Source organism: Anomalospiza imberbis, chromosome 12 (genome assembly GCF_031753505.1).
Source record: "Anomalospiza imberbis isolate Cuckoo-Finch-1a 21T00152 chromosome 12, ASM3175350v1, whole genome shotgun sequence".
Classification (NCBI taxonomy): Eukaryota; Metazoa; Chordata; class Aves; order Passeriformes; family Viduidae; genus Anomalospiza; species Anomalospiza imberbis.
The window spans coordinates 21,027,703-21,049,849 of record NC_089692.1 but is presented as its reverse complement, the minus strand read 5'-3'; the positions used below and the strand labels follow the sequence as shown (position 1 = coordinate 21,049,849).

The 22,147-nt window shown below is 41.7% G+C and overlaps 2 long non-coding RNA genes across 3 annotated transcripts in view; both read right to left on the bottom strand.

Moving 5' to 3' along the window:
- The window catches only part of LOC137481529 (uncharacterized), a 76,472-nt gene extending 54,558 nt beyond the window's left edge, over positions 1–21,914 (bottom strand). For both annotated transcript variants that reach the window (XR_011003523.1, XR_011003524.1), the window contains exon 1: positions 21,843–21,914. This is a non-coding gene — a long non-coding RNA (uncharacterized lncRNA). The remainder of the gene's footprint in view (positions 1–21,842) is intronic.
- On the bottom strand, positions 14,610–14,995 carry LOC137481532 (uncharacterized). Its single transcript, XR_011003529.1, has 2 exons — positions 14,812–14,995; positions 14,610–14,704 (listed from the first exon to the last, which is right to left on the bottom strand). It is a non-coding gene; the product is annotated as an uncharacterized lncRNA (long non-coding RNA).
- Positions 21,915–22,147: the final 233 nt, after the last annotated feature.

Sequence of the window (22,147 nt, the reverse complement as noted above, 5' to 3'; positions counted from 1 at the left end):
CTTGTATTAGTTTTCTTTTTAAACATTTCTTGCACCCATTTCTCTGACACTAGTTGCTTAGTGCCTTGAAATTTATCAGAATTTTTAACAGTCTGATATTTCCTGTTATGTGCAACTTACTCACTGTGAATTCAAGGATTTACCTCTTCAAAGCTGATGCAGAGCTGCTCTTTCCCGTTCGCCACTGAGCTCTGAACTGCAGCTCTGACAGGGAAATTCTCCCTTTTTTCATTCCCTTTCACAATTTTCCCAGCCAAGGAGATTAGTGATGTTCTACTTCCATGTTATTGTTCTGAGCAATTACTCCAAAGATCTTACTGATACAGACTTGAAAGAGTGAGAAAAACAAGAAATACCCTTTAATTACCAAGGACAAAATGAGTACCAGCACTTCAGCTGAGGATGAAAGGGACTGTTTCATGTTCCACCTCAAATTCCTCATCCAACATTGAAGTTTCCACTAAATTCTGAGGAATTCAGGGCTGAGAAGGGTCTGCACTGCTTCGGATCAACTTAAACATGGTTTATCTGTCTACACAGTGAAATGTGTGCCCTGTGCTTCCAGGGATTCCTCAGGAATGTGCTATCATGTCTTATCAACACACAGTACTTATCAAGTGTTGATGCAAAAAGCCCATAGGAACATGTGCAAACCGACTTCAGAAGAAGAAATCATGAGGAAGACCTGAGGGAGTTTGTAAAGACACCAGTAGTAAAATTTGGTTATTAGAAACACTTTTGTAATGCTGAACACATCCCAGTGACCAGCAAAATCGCCCACGCACTTTTAAAGGGACTAAAGAGCATAAAGGCAACATAGCGCAGATTCCGAAGAGGTCTCTTCCAGAAAACTGAGCAAGTCAGAAAACACTGTCAGGTGCATTGGATACCTTCAGTTCAGTTTGTCAGAAATACAGTACCACAGCACGTCGGGGTGGCAAGAGCGGGCGAGAGAAGGGTTTTGTAAGATAAATGTATTTGAACTCCCTTGTACTTGTGCTCAGGGTGGGGCTTTATTAACAAATTATTCAGATATTTTGAGTCACAGACAGATGAATTGTTTATAAACTGATTAAAACCAAAACATTTTGAAAATTTAAATAAATTTAAAAACTAAAAATAAACAGAAAGGTTGTAGTTATTTATTATGTCAAGTAACCAGCTCCCATCCTGCTTGCTGCTGAGTGCTGCTCAGGGAGGATGGCTGTAGGCTTTGGCAGGCTCCTAACTCATATAGGAGGACCCAAAAAACCAGTTATAGGCTTCTCAAGAACATTCTGACTGCTCTTGTAAGAATTAAAAAAAAGAAGAAAACTCTACCAGCTGAAGCTGAGAAGATGACGCATGTAAATAAGGAGAACAAGACACTCCAAGAAGTGGGCTGTGTTATTTCTTATAGTAAAATCTGTGCATGGAGAGCAAAGCTATGATAAAAAAGTTGCAGCTTATTGTTTATTGCCTCAGTGATATCCAGAGGAAATCTGCTTAGTCTGCAACCCAGAGGAGGATTTTCCCACCTTCCAGCTATAAAAATCTGAAACTAATTCTGTGTTCTCTAGCCACTCATAATACAGCCTCTACAATCTAAACATAATTAACAACACTGTTGCTGCTGCTAATGAATAAGCTAGAAAAGAATCTACCTCACTCTTGTCTAATGTTAATTTTCCAGGGAGAAAGGGAGAGAGACAGGCAAGGATGACAAAGTAATATTTTGAGGTCAAAGCAGGCAATTGCAATTCCATTCCATAATGCCATTACTTTCTGAGTAGTGATTACCAAAGGAGCCTCACCAGGTTAAAAAAAAAAGTCCATCTACCTTTCAGGCCTTCCTGGTTCTGAAACTGACAAACAGAAATTACCAACACCTTCACACTGGCTGGAGCCTCACCCAGCTGCATCCATGAACAGATCATCACAGGCAGCCCAACACCTGAAAAGACCTTTGAAAATATTTCCTATTCATGTTCATACCTTTTTTTTTCTAAACATAATAGCAACCTCTCCTGTCCCACCAAAATTCAAAGCACAAAAAACACAAAAGCAAAACATATTCCTCTACTCTTCTCCTGCAGACCAACACAAGCTATTCTTAACATCAGGTCAATAGCAACACAAGGAGAAAACTTTTCAATATTAATTTTTTAAGTTAGTCCAATTAAAGGTAACACCTTCAATCTGCCTTATGCTGCATTTTCCAAACATTTTAAAACATTCAGTACAAAATGCTGATCATGAAAGAAACTGAAAGCTAGCTGCTGAGCTCTGCCAGGAGGAAAAACTTTGTCCCTAGGGAAGTAGCCAGCAATTGGACACGGGATCCAGCAAGTTACCCCAACCTCTGTCCTATTCCAAGGGCTTCCCTTAATCCAATTGTTTAGATACAGCTTGATATTATTATCCCAGATCTCATTACAACATTGCAGAGAGCAGTATGTCAGTCCTGAATTGAGAATAAAGAACGGGCTGCAAAATAGTCAGTTCTAATCCTGGCTACATCAAAAAAATCTCTGCTAACAACAAGGCATCTTTGCTTGGAGTGAGGGGCAGACAAAAATGATGGGAAAAACAAGGCTGGTGTGCTCCCAAGGAACTACCAAAAAAGGAAAGTTCAAAGCTTGTCTCCTCCCCTCAACTTTTTAGGCATAGTTTGGAACCATCTACACTTTCACAGGAAAGACAGGGCAGGTGCCAATCCCTGGTCAGAGATCCACCTGTGCTAAGAAACAACTAACATGGTCTCCACCTCCAATGGGCTCTTAATTATGTGTTGTCCCCAGATTATCAAATTACATTTCTCACTCTTGAAGTTCTGTCCAGAGCTATCTTCCATCTCTCCAGTCTGAGGAACCAGCTCAGTATTGTGTCTTCCTGAATAATTTGAGGTGGAATTCAATTTGGCAGAGCAGCAGTAGATGACACCAAAATATGAGTGCAATAGTACCTGTGCGCACTATTTCTTGAAGCTACCATTTCATAGGGTTATTTCTCACCATCTGACTCTCAGGCCACAGGAAGTGTGGCATATAAATGTATTTATGATATTTGCCTTTACAACAAGCTTCGTAAATTCTACTAGATCTTGTTAAAAAGTATTTAATTTTCTTTTTGTAAAGGAACTGTCCTCTGTTGGTTCTTTCATTAGAATAAGCATAAACAACAGTTTCACATTCCTCATGTGCCACGACCTGCTCTCCCTGTGGCACTGAAACGGGCATGGGCACCTCTCCCCACACTCAGTGTTATTGGGTGAAATGTGTGAACAACTTCCAGTTCCACTCTGCAAAAACCTCTGATAAAAACTTGGAACTCTGAGGATGAGAAGAAAAGAAGATAAATATACACACACACAAAATAAACAGCAGGTGTAATTGTTTGCAAGGCTGCTACTGCTTTGAACTATCCTGATTTTGAGGGCTGTTATTGTGATAAACTTTGGTTATGGTCCTCTGGAAAGTGACAACAGGCTCTCATGACATCCAACATGGAAACTGATGTTGATGCTTGGCATCCAAGCAGTTCCACCAACCCAGACTGGTGGCCAGTAATCCTCAATTGCTGAAACAGTGATTTAGCTCCCAGCAGCATAGTTTGTCAGTTATTTCCTCTTCCTCTTTAATATATCACTTTTTTTTTTTTTTGTATTTGTTTAAATTCTGGGCAGCAAGAGTGAAAAATCATATAATCTTCCTGAAGAGCCTCACATACTGAGCATCGCTAAATATTTGGCAAGATAAATGACAGAGCTGCTCTAAAGGAATCATGTATTCTAGAAATAAAAAAAGATACATCTGTTGTCTCTTTTGTCAGTGTGAAAGGTGAGCCACATAAAACATGGGATAGCAAAATACTGAGGAATGACAGAAGACATGCCCATGTCAATTCAGGTGTTAGGTTATCCCATGTCTTTTCATTTCTGAGGATCTGACATGCTTCATTTTTCAGAAAGATGTGCAGGAGACCAAAGTAAAGGTTATTAGATCTTGCTGGTCTGAAATCTACGGGGAAAAAAGATACCTCTTAGCTTTGCACACAGGTGTTGTTTGGTTTGTCTCTGCTGGGGACCCAGACACAACCTGGGAGGCCCGGACGCCTGTCAGTGTTCATCAGAACACTCAACCTTTGCAGCCAAGTTTATAGAGGTGTTCCACAGCACCACTTTTCACCCTTTGGCCAGTGAAAAGGCCATGACTTTCAAGTCACACCGTCCCTGGGACTACACTCAAAAAGTGCTGCACAGGACCCCCCAGAGGCTTAGTAAAGTGATGGATCAGGAGAGCCAGAACCTGAAATTTTATGTCCCAGAAGCAGCATGAACAGCTGGTTGAAGACTTTCATTAGCAGAGATCAAGCAGGGACACCTCCCTCACTGCTGAAATGGTGTTGCACACCAGAGTATCCCATTAGCCCTCCCAGGTGGGAAAAAAGTACTTTTTTTCCTCAGTAAAAGAACAAAGACCATTGATTTTTCTGTTTATAGAGGGCAGGCAAAATCAACTCGGGTAAAGTCCTCCTTCTCTAGTACTTGTTTGAGATACACTGTGTGGTTGAGTTCTTGTAGCTGAAAAAATTGCATCTCAAGCTGTGAAGCAAAGAGTTCTCCAGCTCTCACCTGTGTCAGTGCAGTGTCTGCAGCAGGAGCAGATTCTGAGGGACAGAAACTTCTTTTCTGGAGAAGGAGGGTGGGCACCTGACACAACTGGCATTCAAGTGAAAGAAAGATGTTGCAAGGCTTTAACCCATTACCTGATTTACATTATTATTTACACAATTTTACATTTAAAGTACAAAAATGTATTATTTCAGCTCTTTTCTGGATGCATATTGTAGCACACTGACTGACCACTTTATCCCTTTGCAAAAGGTGGCACAGACACTTCATAAATGTTTACTCCAGCATTAAATATTTTTGGTTCAGTTTGCATATGACTCACTAGTAGGCTCCCAGGTTTGCCTGGATTATTTGTTACATTTATTGAAAATGTACATACACTAAATTCACTAAAAAAGCAAGGATCCTGGAAGACTCCTGTTCAGTAAACAGGAATGCCAATATCCTCCATGCTAACAGCCCTGACTGAAGTAGTTTACTTAAGAGGAGGAATTAACTCCAGGGCAGTTATTCTGTTGAATGTCAATAGACAGCAGCACTGAGAAAACTTTTTTTTTCCCTTGTTTTTTACTCTGGTTTGGGAAAAGGAATCTTTGAAAGCAGAAGACAGCAAAGAACAAAACCAAACACACCAGTCCTCAATGGATGAATTCTAATATAAATTATTAAAGATTATTCTAATAGTTGTCTCACAGAATATGGACTTTTCACAGAAGAAACAGAGCAGGAATATACATCTCAGACCCAGCACCCTCTCCCTTGTCCAGTACAGGCTGTGGGATGGGGCACACTTCTCAGGCTGAGCAAGCCTCCACGGAGACGTTTTTTCTGCCAGTGTATTGTCCGTCAGGAAAAGGCAATGGTGGGGAGCTGGGGGAAGACCCTCAAGCATTTTTCCCCTCAAATTATCTCAGTCATGTCATTTTGCAGATGTGTCATGATGAAAATATCACCAAACATCTTACCAAAATGAAAGTGTTTAGCCTCGAGAGGGGCTGAGTTGCACAGCCACGATTGTGATCATGGCCATCCCTGGTGGTAACACCCTCAGCACAGTGAAAAGATCTGTAAAGGACTGGAAAGTGCCCAGGGGTTCACTGGCAGCCATGAGGGGGGGCAGAACAGGATCCCAGTGTGCATGGACACAAAAAAAATGTCCAAGTAGTAAAAATATTCTGAACTACTTCAGCTAAATATTTTAGTGTAACATTTACAGTGCTATCTACTAAGTTAGAGCTCCTGCATAGGGAACTCTGCACTTTAATGTGTATTTCTATATTAACCTTAATATTAATTTCCCATTGAGTTTTAAACTGAACTAGGAAACACCAATTCTTTCCCATTAGTACTTTGGTGAAGTATTTTGAATCCCCTGCTGTACAATTTAGTTCTACCTGCTGATGTTTCTTTCCTTATCACTTCATCCCCCCAAGCTAGCCAGTACTCCTTCCTTGCCATCCCATGTTAATCAATCAGTTATCACTGCTACCAGGACATCTGTTCATGCTAAAGAAGGGAAGAAATGAGGGAGGGAAGTACTGGGGCAGCTGGGAAACATGGAAAGAGTCTTCAAATAAAGCAAAGGTTGTTATAAAGAGTGAAAACCTTTCTCCATGTCCATAGAACACAAAAAAATGGAAATAAGTATGAACTGTAATAAGGGAGATTTAGATCAAATAAAGGAAACCCCCCTCTCACGAACAGAAAATGTAATTAAGCACTGGAATACATTTCTCTAAGCGTAGCAATCACCTCCAGAGATGGAGGAACCTTTTATGGTCCTTCCCAGATGTAAATCCACAGAAAATTCCTGGACATCCCTTTCCCTTACCTTTCAGAGATTGTTCTTTACTATTACCTTGCAAGACAACCAAGTTTGATTTTTTCATTTAACAAATGCTGCAGAGTTACTAAATTTTTGGTAAAAGAAATTGCTTGTCTAAGGGACACCAGTGCTCCATAAAAGCTGACAGCCACTCTGCAAGCATTGCCAGAAGCATGTGGGGAGAAGAAGCTTTGCCTGAGGGACTTGCAGAATAATCTCCTTGTGCCCTCCTAGTCTCCAGCCACTGGAGTCAGGAAGAGTGGCAAACTTCGCAAAAGTGTTTTAAAGAAAACCATCAGAACCTAAGATTTATAACTCTAAATCTCACTATATTCTTCAGCTGCATAAAATCCTAAAGGCTAATTTTAAACTGGGGGAGAAAAAGACTCCTGTTTATTAGCTTTTGGTCTTGAGTTTTGAGTTGTATCAAGTGCTTTTCTACTTCTGGATATAACAAAGACCAAATAGGAATCTCTCATATTTGTATTTTTGTGCGCTAACAATCTTTCAAGCAAGCTCCAGTTGTTTTGGCAGCTTACAGCATGATTTATCTGTGCAGAGAATTCTCCTGTTCAATGGGACATAGGTTCTGCTGCAAATTCTTTTAGAGGAATTGCAGGATAGGCAATGGAGATCACTATCTGATCCGATCTGCGCTGTGGTAGTTAAAACAGGGAGAGAAAAACAACATTGTTTTGCACTTTGAAACCTGTTTCTAATCAGCTGAGCTACTCCTATGGGGTCAAATAAAAATTATTAGCTTATTAAAAGCATAGTTTTGCTATTTAATAAGCAAAAATGATTGAAAATTCTGTTCCAGATCCTGATAATTTTAGTGTTTCTAGTAAAGCCTACAAAATTGCATTCATTATTAGTGTCTAGATTCATTAACAATTCAATTTATAGATATTAATGCTTATAATGCATGGTTCACTTGCCAAAACTTGAAGAGAAATTGTTTCAATTAGCTTTCATGGATCATAGATCCTACCGGCTGGGTATTTTTAGACAAAAGATACAAACACATCCCCAAGCAATGCTAATGCACAGCTGGGATCCGTATGGAAGGTCAGCTAATGTTTTAAAAGGAAAACCAGTGAATAAATTTTACATAGAACTGTGGGACAGGAACAGAATCAATCAAATATTTGCAGGTCACACCCCTCCCCTTAAAAACACCACAATTCCCTGGGCTAGATTTTAAAAAATAAGCTATAAAGTACAAGCTAGTGACTGGGTTAAGGGATATTTGTCAGGCTGTGATGAAGCATGCCAGGTATGCATGGTCCCAAGGCAAACTGCTTCCTTCTCATTTTCATTCAAACTACATAATTAAAGTCAGCAATAATGCACCACTGTAGCCATTTGAGAGGATTGTAGCCAAGGAGAGAACTGCGATCAACACTTCTTTCTTTAGGTCTGTTACAGTCAGGGAGAACAACCCAAAATCTACACAAACAAATTTGTGCTACACCTGCATACTAAAACCCAGCAAGAGGACAGAAGGGAACACCGAGTAGCTGGCCAGGTGGCAGGGTCAGGGACAATGTGCCCACCGCGGTCCCAGTGAGAGCAGGAGGTCATCCGTGTCACACGGATGCCACAGCAGGAGCCCAGGGCCACGAAGCCAGGATCGCTCGGGTCCACAGCCTGCAGCTCATCGGGATAAAAAAGTCACTAGAAATTGTTGGCCTTTGATATTGCCAGTATTGGATTACCATTCCTTCCTCCTCTGCTGAGCACTGGAAACAGCAGTTGGAAAGTGCTGGGATTTAGTGGATGGTCTCCTGGGGTACATGTGGTGCTCCTGAAGTCAGGGCAAGTCCCCACAGACTGAGCTGACTGGCTGTCTCTGCTTCCTGAGACCTAGCACGACAACGTCAGCTGAGCTGAAGTCCACACCTGCTCACAGCACCATGGCTTCTCTCCCATCTGCACACCTGAGACTCAAAATTGGTATTTCTGCAAACAACTTCAGTTTGTGGCTCTCCCTGCTAAGAACAAGGGATATATTCCAGGGATATTGAAGATGCTCGGTATTTATGCAAGCAGCCTAACCAGCCACTCTTCCAAAAAGCTGGTCTTTGTTTCAGAGGTGTCTATACAAATCAGTCCAGTGATTTCTTTTGAGTTAGCTGATTTTTGGAGAGCAGAGGTCTGGAGGGTGCTGACCACAGAGGTGTCTCACAGGCATCTCACTGCTGGGCTTGAGCATATCATTTATTTGTAGGGCAGTAGTCAGGCCCCCACTAAATTCTTTGCCAGTGACATGACAGCATGTGCTCAGCTGGAATTTTTCTGCAGAGAAAACCAATTAGGAAAAAGATTTAGAGAAGTAACACCAACCCTAAAGTTCGCTGGAGCCCAGTCTGCAGAGCAGCAGCATTAGCATGGACCCACTGCCACTCGAGGCAGTTTTGGGGCCAGCAAAAGCAGAGGTACATCTTTACTCAATGAAGGCAACACCAAATGATTAATCTCCCAGTTTTACTTTATCCTAAATTTGGTACCAGAAAACAGATCAGTGCTACATTCATGCTTATCCTTTGGCAAAGCAGACAGGATGAGGAAGCCACACAGCCACTTACATTTACACCAGGTCTATTGCAGGCCTCAGAATTAATACAGAAAAGTCATCTAAGCAAATGTTTTTAATGACATGATGCATCCTCAACTGCACCAAGCAATAAGGAACGTAAGCTCACAGACCTTAACATGCACTATCCATGTTCCCAAATTCATTAATGCAAGACTACAGCTGGAACAGTATTTGAAAATAGTCAACTCATTTAATAAGAAAAAATGCCTCAGAAGCCTATAAGCAATGCAGTGGCAATGGGAGCCTGACTGCCAGCAGCTGTGGGCAGCCACCAGGTCCTTAGCAGCACCGCAGTACCGGTTGAAACCAACACTCATTTGGTTTCAAAAGCCCAGAGCCCTGACTTCCTTTGTCATGGAGAAGAAAGAACAAACAGATTCCAGTCATGAGAAAATGCTGTCCTTTACCTCTCCCACTTCCCACAAACATGCTTCCAGACCTTTCCTACCAGCTTCTGAACACGCTGGCTATCGCGCTGACTGCGCAGAGCCACAGCACAGCCCGGGCTGGAAGGGACCTCGGTAGGCCTTTCCTTTTCCTGGGAAAAGGAGCCCAGAGAAGTTCATCTCACACTGTTCAGAAGCATCTTGAAACCTTCCAGTAGTAGAGACGCCACCACATCCCTGGGGGTGTAGTGGCTGTGCCTACCCTGAGGACACCCACATCTGAACTCTAGTGATGGGCAGGTAAAGATTGAAATCTGGCACATTAGGACTAGCTCCCATATTTAGGGTACTGAACATCAGTGACACCACACTGGGTCCACCTGGAAATCATGTAAATGGATAAATAGGCTCAGAAAGGAAAAGGACTCTCTACTGCTGGGTTGTGTTTAGGTTCAACATTTTCACAGTTTTCTAGGTTTTGCAGCCATATAGCCAGATCAATGCTGAAAACACAAGAAGATTCCTCTAAGTTCTTATTTTTTTGACTATTTCTTTTCCTCCCACCACACGAGAAATTCAATAAAGTGAAGTTATTTTTGGCAAAGAGTACTTTTCACCAAGAACTGCTTAAATGCTTTTCTTGAGCTGTTTCCTTTTGTCTTTTCTAAATTCAGTGATTGGTTTTACAACCACCAAACTTCTGCAGCTTTAACTCTAAGGTTACATATTCCCTCTTCTTTAATAAACTCCACTTAGTTATCATCAATAACTAAGTTATTTTTTGTATTTTATTTTTTGCAGGAGCTGCCTGCACAGGGCAGTGGTTAGAGGCAGGAGGTTGACATGGTGAGAGGATGATGGAAAAGGAACAGCAGATATGGATTAGGCATAGAGTGAATTAAATAGTGGGACACAGGCAAGACTGACAGAAGGAAATATTAATGGGCACAAGCCAAAAAACACCTCCCTGTATTTTCTTTACCACCAGTTAAGTTTGCCCTCTTTTTCCCAGAAGCCTTCAGCTTTCCATTGTGCTGCCTGTTGTGACATCCTTAAAGTGATCTTTGGGTCAACTGACCCTTCTCAAGGGCCTGCAGCTCCCCATGATGATAAGCTGGAGGAGGAATTGTAGTTGGGTGTGTTGTCAGCACATGACAGCAGCAAGGCACACACGTTGCAATCATTGACTTGAGATGTCAGATATTTGGCAAACGCTCAGACTGCCCCACCAGCTGAGAGCAGTCTCTGCAGGAAGCAGGTTCAGTCCTCCCTGGGCTGGTGGACAACAAGGCTCCAGATCATGAGACAAAACAGGTGATGAAAATGAACAGGAAAAGGAGGAGGATGATTCTAGAAAAGGCTGTGAGAGTATCAGATAAGCTGTTATGAGACAAGAAAGTTATTGTGCTCAGGAGCTACTTGTAACTTTATATCTGTCCTTCAAGAGAATTCCTGTGGTGAGCTCAGCAGGTCCCATCGCCATATTTTATGCATTTTGAAAAACAGAGTGGGATGCTCCAAGTATCCTCACAGGAAAGGTCAATTTTGGTTTGGAAAAAAAAAAAATGTTTGCAAGATTTCCATCTTAGCAAAGCTTTGATTCTTACATGAACAGAAATTCCAAGTTTTATCTTGTCACAAAGACTGGAAGTTTGCTGTTTGCTGGGAAAAAAGCCCCAGTAAAAAACCCAACCCCCCCCTCAAAAACAAAACAAAGAAACCTCTAAAAACAGCCCCTCCAGCCTCCCCTCAAAAAAACCAAAAAAAAACAAAACAAAAAAAAACCACAAAAAAACCCCAAAAAACCAAAAAAAAACCCCACCAACCCCCACCCCTCCAAAAAAAAAAAAAACCAAAAAAAAAAAAAAAAAAAAAAAAAAAAAAAAAACCAAAAAAAAAAAAAACCAACAAAAAAAACCCCACCAAAAATAGAGAGACAGTTTTGTAGCAGGAATGCCTGCCTGGTTTAACGCCCTCTGGGCCCTCCTCTCACCAGCCCAGCCCAGCGCTGGAGGCAGGCTCTGTGCTGGTATTTGAACTCAGCCAAAGGAAGCCACTTCCTCATTAAGACATACCCAAATATGGCAATAACATGGAGAGCCAAAAGTAGTAACAGATTTATTATTACCACTATGTGGAAATAATGTTTTTTCGCTGTTACTCAATCCAGTTAATTATCCATGCAAAGTAAAGTTATTCCTGGCAGCCACAGAGACAGAGCTGACTTGGTAATGGCTGGGGATGGAATGGTTGTTATGCAGGAAGGGAAACTAAATAGTTCAGTAAATTAGTCCAAATAGATACACGCTAGGATTGGCCTTTAGAGATTCAAAATACTGAATTCAATGCTTTTAGGCTTATCATACTTTTTATTTAATAGAGAAGTGTCTGATCTGGGACTGCATCATCTCCCAAAGACTCTACAAAGTGGTAATTTTTCAGCATGCCCTGAAGGTAACAGGAAGAATTACAGAAAGCTTCAAACCATCCAGCTCCCACAAGCATCCTGCATCCTGGACTTTCTCTATAGCAACAATGCACAGCTGGTAAGGAGCGTTGGTGGTTCCTGAGTACTTGGAAGGGTGTTACAAAGCACACCACCAAAGCTTCAGTGGTGTCTGATGTCGTGGAAGGGAGTAAAAGGCTGAGAGTGCAGCACCATCTCTGTCACCAGCCTCAGAACAGCTCGGCCTGAAGCACCCTGTACCCTGGCTCTCAAGGCAGCCAGTCTGGAACCTGCACTCTTCTGTTCTGGAGGCACTCTGCCTGCACTGGGAGCTTATTTACCCTAAGAAACGTCCCCACAGTCTAGTTTTACCTCGTGGGAAAAAAACAAACAATAAAAAACCAACACCAAACACAAAATGCCAGATTCTCTTGGACAATGGGAAAGAGGACAAAAAACCAAAAAAAAAAATGAAGCCATAGAGTGTAAAACCCCCAAAAACTACAGAAAACAAGAGCTGAAAGTGAAGAAAACCAGAGGATTTATGAAAAAAAATTATTTGTACTGTCCACAGGCACAGTGATTGTACAAACACTAAACAACAGGAACATAAATGAACACTATGGGAAAAGAAACTGCTGACATTTTTACTGCAGGAAGGACAGACCACCAAGAACAGCCTGACTCCAACATCCAGTGTTGGTTCCCACACCAGAGCTGTTTGTGTTGGCTTCAGCACCCAGTTCCAAGCAGAACAGTAAGAACATGCATTCTGCTGATGTTTGAATAACCCTTGCCAACAAATTGATACCCCAGCAGCCAGGCTGTAGGAGATGGGGTGAGATAAGTAAATGTGAGAGAGCAAGAAAGTAAAATGAAAAGACACTCAGCATTCCTTCTAGCATCAGTATTCAGTGGGAGCTCTTTCCTTTTCCCCTCTTTAAAATGGATTATTTCTTCCCCCAATCCAGGCCATGGCTGCCCCAGAAACAGAGATTCCACAGATGGTAACCCAGAGGACAGCCTAAATAAAGCAATTCTCTAAATAAGGTCTGGGAGACACTTTCTAAAGAAGAGCCACAGAAATCCCAAGTAGGCAATTCCAGCTGTTGGCTGGACCCCTGCCCAGCAGCCTCCTGCATTCACCTGGCCACCCTGCTGGCCCAGACCCTGCTCACACAGGTGCCTGCACAGGGCACTTGCAACCAACAGCTCCAAACCAGTGCCACTGTCCCTCCTCAAATTGCCCAGGGAGCAAACCTGCAGAAAACACAAATGAAGTTGGTCGCAACAAATTATATTACATTTCTTCCTAGAAAATACTGCTCCCTTCTCCCAGAAGGAAGTCACTTGGCATGGAGGACACAACTGACTTCTGACCACTCTTTTTCAGATACCGTAATTCTTTTCCTTCTCTCACAGAGCACTGGTTTGGTACATAAGCTCATCAGGATGTGTGCACACCATGCCACATATGCAAAAAAATTCAGAGTAAATAATTAAAAATACAGTAAATTATTACTTTTTACAACTGCCATGCCCCAGTATAGCCTATTTCCTGAAGAGATTTAATCCTTTCCCTATTTTCAGCCTTTTAAAGACTTAATATTAAATGTAACTCTGTACCTTTAGTTGCCATTTTCCATCTTGCACAAGTAAACCTTTCCCACAGCATCTTTTAAAGTTATAAATAAAACACCCAACTATTTTCTTTTTCCCACAGATGAGAACATTAAAACATTGACATTTTAATCTGATACAAGAATGAGTTGTGTCAGCACGCTGCTTCCAGCTACAACAACAGAAAACCCAAGTTTAATTAAAGACAGAGTGGAGAAGCTGCATGGCGGTGTCTGAACCACGGATGTACAGCAGATCCTTGCTTGCTGACCAATTTTGGGCTCAGGTTCCTCTCTGGGCAACTGCTGGTCAGGCAAAATATGATTGAAAAGGAAGGAGAGGGAGGACCAAAACCAAACATATTTTCTCAGACAGGAGATGCAAAAGGTGAGACCACATACCTGAGATTTACATACATCACAAATCTTACCCAGAAAACAGTAACAGCATGGCACAAACAGGCCTAACACAAATGTGCAAGAGGCCACTCACAGCCACATTGGCTCTGCAGCTTTGAAGCTGGGGCTGAAAAACATGCACCTTCAAGACTCACGCCCACGTGTGCTTAGCCTGTGCCTGCTCATAGTTCCTAAATGACCCCTTACAGCAGCACTGGGACTCCTCACAAGAAGGACTTCTCACAGGTGATAGCCCTCAGCAACCCTTGGGCATTTCTGTTGCCAAATCAAGAAACTAACTTTTATTTTTCAGCCTTAGAAGTGGTATATAAATGAATGCAGACTTGTTCTGCACATGATACCTGCCAGGAGCCATCAGCTAGGTGAGAATTCTTCTTCCAAACTGAAAATGTGATGACCTTGCAGTCTTCCTTCTCACTAGGAAAGCCCCAAACACTGAGCCAGTCTCTAGGGTTTCATTACGTCACCGAACCAGAGGAGGGGTGTCTTATCATTTGTTAATAATGGACATGTCAAAACCACTACAAATAGGAAGATCAAGGGAGTAAGATAAAGTATTTACTGCAGTAGAAGTGAGACTTATAATTTCTAAGAGTTAATTTTGTTAGCATTTCACACCTGATGTTCCTCTCCAAGTACCTAGAAGTCTCTTAGCAATGTGCCTCTTAATTCTCTTTAAATATGTCCATCCACAGCCTTGTCACTCACTGGCTGGAGAGGAAAATTTCTGTGTTTGATCTTGCTCTCTCACAACTTCAGTTCCAATGCAAAAGGTTAGTTCAGGCTAGCCGATATCCCTAAGGCAGGAGACAAGGCAAAGGGAATAAAGTGAGTTGTGTAAATAGGAACAAAACGGAAAGTGGATATGCAAAAAATAAAAGAAGAAGTGCAGTAGCACTGTTACCAGTTGCAGATTTCATGTTTTGGAAGATGCAGCCATGAGTGCCACAGATATATCAGGTAGTACCACCTCTCCCATTCGTACACATACCAAGCACCAACATAGGCACCTGTAGCACCTGATGAACAGGAAGCAAAAAATACCTGTTCATGGGGGACCTTTGAGAGCCTGAAGGTGATTTGTACACCTGCTTTCCTCAGCAGGTGGGCACGTGCCACTCTGTTTGCATGCCTGTACGTGTATCATTTTTCCAGTTTTTCTTGTGCCATATTCTAACTTGAAACTTGTGAGTGTAAATTATTAAGGAGTTTCCAAGAGTGCTTTCTCTATCTGCTTCCCAAGGGGGGGAAAAAAAAAAAAAAAAAAAAAAAAGTCCACAGATCCAAGCAGAGCCTTCAGGAGCTCTTTCAGAGGATCTGAAGCAGGATTTCACCAGGCAGCTGTAGCTCATTAGATCCGAAACAGAGCGTGAAAGCCACTTGGCAATTGCGTCGTAGACTATTCCTCATGCTGCTCTCCTAGAGGACAGCCCTGACAAAGCCTGCAGGGAACACAGTGGGCTGGGCTCCGAGGGAACAGCCAGGCACGCAGCTGGACATCCTGTGCTGAATGCAAGGCTGAGCTGCAAGGGCAGTGATGGCCCAGCTTCCACCCCCAGAGATCAGGGCTTCCTCTGGATTACAAATGGACATTTGGTCTTGGAAATAAAACCAAGCTGGCACATGCATGATAACCACGCACCTGGCAAAAGCTATTTTCCCTTGAAGCTTGTTAATCTGCAGGTGACAGCAAAATAAAATCATTCTGGGACCAGTCAAATAAAAAGGATCTCTCACTATCCAGTGGTCAGGGTAATCAGAACTACTAAGATGCTGCTCCACAATAAATACAAGATTAATGTAAGCAAAAAGGGAATTTGGAAAATAGTAGTTTTGCTCCTTTCATTTAACTTCTGCACAAATAAAAACCAAAATAAAGTCTTTTAACCACAGTACATAACTGGATGGGCTTGCCTGCCCTGAGCATTGGGCTGGCAGATATTGCAGATGTATGTACAGCATCAGGGTTCAAACATGTCATTCTCTTTAGCTGGTTGCAATAATCTAAGGCACTCTAATAGCTGTTCTCTTCTGCCTTCACTTCCCTGTTCCCTTTTAGTGCCTGTAGCACTCTGTGGAACTCTGACAGTCCCAAGCAGTGTCGTGCTCTGGTCACACATAACGGGCATGGCACCATCTCATGGAGCAGGAACATGCCAGGATCCGAGACCTTCCCACCATGTACCACAGCCTGTAAACGTCCAGGTTCCACCCCCAGCACCCCAGCTCTGACATCCCATCTGCAGCAGTGCCTGGCAAGAGTTGTCACAAATCCAGCTTAACTAGAGATGATTTCTCCATTACTGTCTGTTTATCAAAAAACATCACCCCCAAAGCCTCCAGACACTGGCATAGACTCTGAAGCAATGAAGAAGACTTCACAGAAAACATTCCCTCCACATCCACAAGAATCAATAATCCACTTGGTACAGTTCACTTGGATTCTATTTTTAAAACTGTTTTTACAGATTACCAGAGACAACAGTTTTCCTTCCTAATGTATACCTTAGAGAAGAACTTGCAGAAAGAAGTAAAAAACTACTATGAATATACAGCAAATAGCACAAACTAACCAAATGATATATTTATTAATTCCTTAGCATTCCAGAGAAGCAGCAGCTAATATTAGATAGAGGACATGTAGTGCAACAAGCGCAGTCTTGTGCTAAGAGCAGAGCTGGTCTTTCTGCAGCGTTTTGCTCTCACTGGGATATGCTCTATGCCAAGGGCTGGCACCACAGCCACAGAGCCAGTTGTCACAGCTGAGAAACACCAGTGTCCTCCTGGCATAGGAAAGTATTTTACAAAAACCTTCAAGAATCTGATGTCAAGATACTTTACATGACCCTGTAGACACTTCATTAAAAAGCCAAACTCTACAGCACAGAAACGAGTAGGATTGCTGCTCTTGTATGACTGCATTTCAAAGAGAACCCTTTTCAAGAGGGTATCAGAAAAAAGACATTTAATAGCAAATTTTATGAGAGAAGGATAAAAACGAGGTAGTTCAACAGTTCCTGAAATCCCAGTGGTGGTCAATAAATCGACTTCTGCTTCACATTATATGAAGAGGCTGTACTTAGCAAATCACTGTGTAAGCTGCCTCAATAACAGCAATCCTGCTATCAAGTTTACTTGCAATAAGTCCAACAAAGAAATTAATTTCTTAGATGACAAGAAAAGGTTATCTAGAACTGAGAAAACACATGAGACAAAGATTTCCACTAATAAAACAAATACCAGACTCAGAGCTGAATTTGAAGCTATTTTTTCTCTGAAATATTTGAAATCCCTGTAGCCCAAACACCAGAGCTACAAAGAAAACAAAGAAAATATCCTGCAAACTGCACTGCTAAAAACACGAGATCAGAACAAGCCACAGCTCTTTTCGGTACATGAGTTACTCCCTCAGGTCCATGCACGGTGTTCCTCGAGCAAGGTCCAGAACAAGAAAATATACTGCAACCCAAGTTCTAGACTTAAAAACAAACCTCACTTTGAGCTACCAGCTGATTTACTCCCCAAAAGTTCAGTACAATATAATTTCCAGAATTCAGAACATGCCCTTTTCACAAGTAAAAAAGTGTTTCTCATGACTCCAGTAAGTAACAAAACACACCTTCCTCGGCTCATCTTACTGATTTTATTGATCTGTTTATTCCCAAAACATTTCACCCATCTTATTTTCCAGTTATCAATTTTTTCATAAGAATTTCCACAAAACAGCACCACTTTCCTCTATGCTACCCTTTATTCCTTTCACTGTAATACACACCCTTCTGTTATTGCTCTCATTTCATAATCCTCATACTTGTCTATGCACATCAAGTGAGCAAACTGACCTGATTTATCCACATGCCCACAGGAAGTCAGCCAAAAACGCAAGACAACACAGAGGTTTGATTTTGAAGGTTGTTACATAAAAAAGTGGATTCCTCATCTCTGTTGCCCAAAGATCTGCTCCCAGCAGTTCTTACAGCAACTCAATCCATCCCACATCCAGGAACTCTATGATCACATCACACAGCTGGCATCTGTGCTGGATGGCTTGGTGACAATACTGCATTAGCAGAATCAATTTCTGTAGATTTGGGGCTAGTTGTAAAAGATTGTTGAACTTCTCTACTTCACAGCTGCAAAGATTAACATCAAATTTTAATCAATTCCAAACCAAAGCCATGCAATTCACCTGAAATAATAACAGAAAGAGATTTAGACTGCCAGCTTCTGTCCGACATCCATTTAACCCCAGCTGCCCAAACCAGCCATAAGTCACAATCACCTCTAGTGCTCTTGTTGTGGCTGGTTAAGCAGGGGACCTCAAGGAACCTATAAAAAGGATTCCTGCAAGTCCCACAGGAAGACAGATGACTCTGCTAGGACAGTTTTATCTGGAGTGAGAGGCTTGAAGAAGGTCAAATGGGGAAGAGTTAAGATCTAGGTTTCAGTTTTCATGGTGATTAGAAGAAAGAGCTTGTCTGAGGAGCTGTTTGAACCATTAATGCTAATTTTTGGTATTCTTTGGAAAACAGGCTATTTGAGAGGACAAAGAGAAACAATAACCAGGGGGGTGGTTTTGTTGGGGCAGTGTTGTGTTGTTTTTTTTTCAGATTTGGTGACATGAGTAGCTTCAATTTTGTCTGTATGACACTGATGGCAAAGCAACAGAATGGCCAATACAAGACTGGCTAGAAAAAAAAAAAGAGAGGGTAATATAGCATTAGAGATATGAATTTTCAGAAAATATATTCTTGCACAAGTGTGGTTTTTAATTAAATGCTTATTGCTAATTAATAGCACAGATATAGCAGGTTTTGTATGACAGCTGACTTGATGCAAAATGACATTTGATTAAGAAAATCAAAATCAACATGACACATCAAGTGGGCTAGAGAGTGATAGGCTTCAGAATGTAATTGCAGATAAGGCCAAATACTAAATAAATGTTTCCAGCTTACAGCAATTAAATATCAACACAAAAGAGAACAGTTTCTTTTATCCCACCCTCAAGAGCTTGACCCTATGTTATGCAGCAGTTTTGTCTATGCTCTGAAAAAAAAAGCACAAGATGATTACTGAACAAATTTACAGATTAGAGTGATGAAAACAAGGATCAGTGGTAGAAAGCAATTTAGTTTGCCAGACAAAGAAGTCTGGAACAAAGATCCCCATTTTTAATATAGCTAAATGTAAGAAAACATGCCTAAGCCCCATTTCCAGGCTGGCAGCCTCTCTTGAAAGCAGGTACTCTGAAAGGTCACTGTAGAAAAACATTTGTAGGGAGCTTCAAGGGAGATATGTGGGTAAATAAGACCATGGAGATAATTTTGCTTTCATATTTCCTCCAAAGCTAAAACTACACAAGTGAGGCTTCAGAAAACACTTGATAGCAGCTGGTGACAGAAACGCACACAATTAAAAAAAAAAAAAAAACCAAAACAAACCAACCATTCCCCTAGAAAGCTGCCAAAATTTTGATTGAAACAGAAGTAAGGAAGTATTTGGGCATCTCATGCCTTCCTTGAAGGTCCAAATGGACAAAACTCTGGTATCTGAGAGACAGTTAGGAAGCAAGTGAGACAGATGCCAATTCTACTCCCAGTTCTCTGAGCAACATCCTCATGTGCCAAATACAAGCATTCAAGCTCTCCTGCTTCTTCCTCTCGTACCTAGCCTTTGCAGAATATACAGAGCATTAATATTTATGACCTTAAAGGGAGCTACTCACACACGGTAAAATGAAACATCTTGCTTTCTTCAGCAATTAAATCCCACTGCTGCATGTCACAGCTTTTTTCACCTGAGGTATAGAAGTGCCAGGTAATGCTGCGACCTGACTCACCTGTTACAAAACCTCCCAGCAAGCATTCTGCAATCCCCCAGCAGGTGACAATCCCATGACAGGGCATGGCCCATACCAACTGCACCCAGAACATCTGCTGCTTTGGTTTGGTCATGAATATATAGAAAGGAGAGGAAGAAAAAACCTAGAGAACCATTTATCCTGGATCTCTTTACATCACAACTCACATCACCATTCTTGGCTCTTTCAGTTTATCCCTCCACCTTTATATAAAGTTGTATTTGGAACATCACACACAGCTGAACAACTGAAAGCCTGAAACACAAAAGCTCAAGAAACATACATACGAAGTGCACGAGGACACACAAGAGTGTGTCAGAGCTGAGGAATTACAACCCTACCTCCCAGTTCCCTGCCTGGGGCTCTCAAGCTCCCACCTGACAGCACCTGTCATCCGTGTTGAGCAGTGCAGCTGTGATTCTGGCCATGATCAAGTCAGGTACCACACTCCTCCAGCAGCTGTGATTAATCAAGAGCTCTGACACAAGATCCTTTAACCACACTAAAGGGAGATTTCTGCCACAAGAAGTGTTACACCATAGGACCATCTAAGACACCTCCAAGCCCAGTTTCTCCCAGCAGAGCCCACTTGCCCATGAGCCAGGACCCAGCTGCAGTGGAGAGCTTCCTGTTTTCCCCACCTGCCACCTTCCAACATCAATGCATAGCTTCAAACTCCAAAGGGACATGCAAAAGAAAGCTAGAGGGACAGAGAAGAATCAATGTCAAAACAAACAAATAGCTTTCAAGTGATTTGGGACTCTAAAAATAAGGGGTTGTATTTTTAGCCTGCATACAAGCAGCTCTAGGTGCTTTTCCTTTGTCCCCATGACAGTAGGTAAGTGAACACACCTGCCTCACCTCGCACCCTGCTGATGGTAAACACGAGGTCTTGCATTCAGGTTACGATGTGGAGTTACTTCAGAGCAGCCCTGTGCCAAAATAGCACATTTCTGAGGGATGCAAAGGTATTCAATAAAAAGCTTTTAAAGGCATATTTTTAAACTTGCAGCAGGAAAGCTTTTCTGTGTCAAGACAGTAATTCTTTTAACAGCATTGATCAAAATGTCATTCTTTTATGAGTGTACAATACCTTTTAATGGCATACAACAAACCATTAGGGTTCTACACCTCCGTGCAGCACAGAGCTTACTGGAAAATCAGCAACACTGGCCAAAAGACAGCCACTGGGTTTTATGCCTCTCATAAGGCAGAGTTTCTTCCATTCTCTGCTGCACCCAAATATCCACAAGTGAAGTGACCTCAAAAAATTAAGTCAAACTTCTCACCACTTTCACCAGAGCTTTTTTCCCCACATATTTTCCCTAAAAATTGCCTCTCAAACACAACAAATATTCTGTCTCTCCAAAGTGGGATTTTATCACCAGGGTGTATTCTGGCTCTTTCTTTTCTTCACCAGTGATCACACTTACCCTAAGACAGAGCTGACTGAGGAATTGGAGGGGGTTGAATTGAACAAAATGGGTTTGATTTTCAGAAATGGGATGAAGTGCCACCTGCCCTTTCCTAACACTGAAGTCTGGGGCAGAATCCATCTACAAATCATCTAGTTCTTTTTAAGTGCTCCAACCCTTCAAAGGGCGAGAGTACTGGTGATTGCATTTGCTCTGCTTGAATGGAAGACCAGCATGGGCTTTCTGTATGCATTCAGCACTTTACAGCCTGATTTTAGTTACAAATACCAACAGGAAAAGGAATGATTTCCATCAACCCACATTCAAGGCTTTTCCTGTCAAGGGCAAGAGAATATTTATGGGATATTTATAATCATCACTGTTAACTGAGCAACGGCAGCAGCAAAAGAGCTGTATCTCACTCTCTGAAATACTTCTGAATAATAGCAAGATCTCAGCTGTTTCTGGAAGCGTAAAGCCATCAGCATAAACAAATGAAAAAAACAATTCCCAATAAAACACAAGGTAAAACTACAAACCAAAGACGGGAAAACTGACTACAAAAAGGAGACAGAAAAAAACGCGGTTCTAAAATCAAAATCTGGAGTGAAAATTCATTTCAGGTAAGAAAAGTTTGAGAGGCTGCTTGTCTCTTACATGCTCAGAAGTGGCTCTGTGCCTCTGACTTCCAGTTACAAGATGTTGCTGTAAGTTTTCTCAGTACCATCTAAAATTTAAAAATAAAAGTTATTTTTTTTTCTTTAAGACAATTATTATAAGCATACACAAATTCAACTCAAACAGGACAATTTACGCTCCAAAAGATGTCATTGTCTCAGTCAGAACACCACAAAGCCAATGATACTTATATCTCCCCAGCATTCATTATTAAACATGTGGTCAGACACAGAGAGGTCACCCTCCAAAAAGCAGGACTGTGCCACATGATCCAAGTAATAATC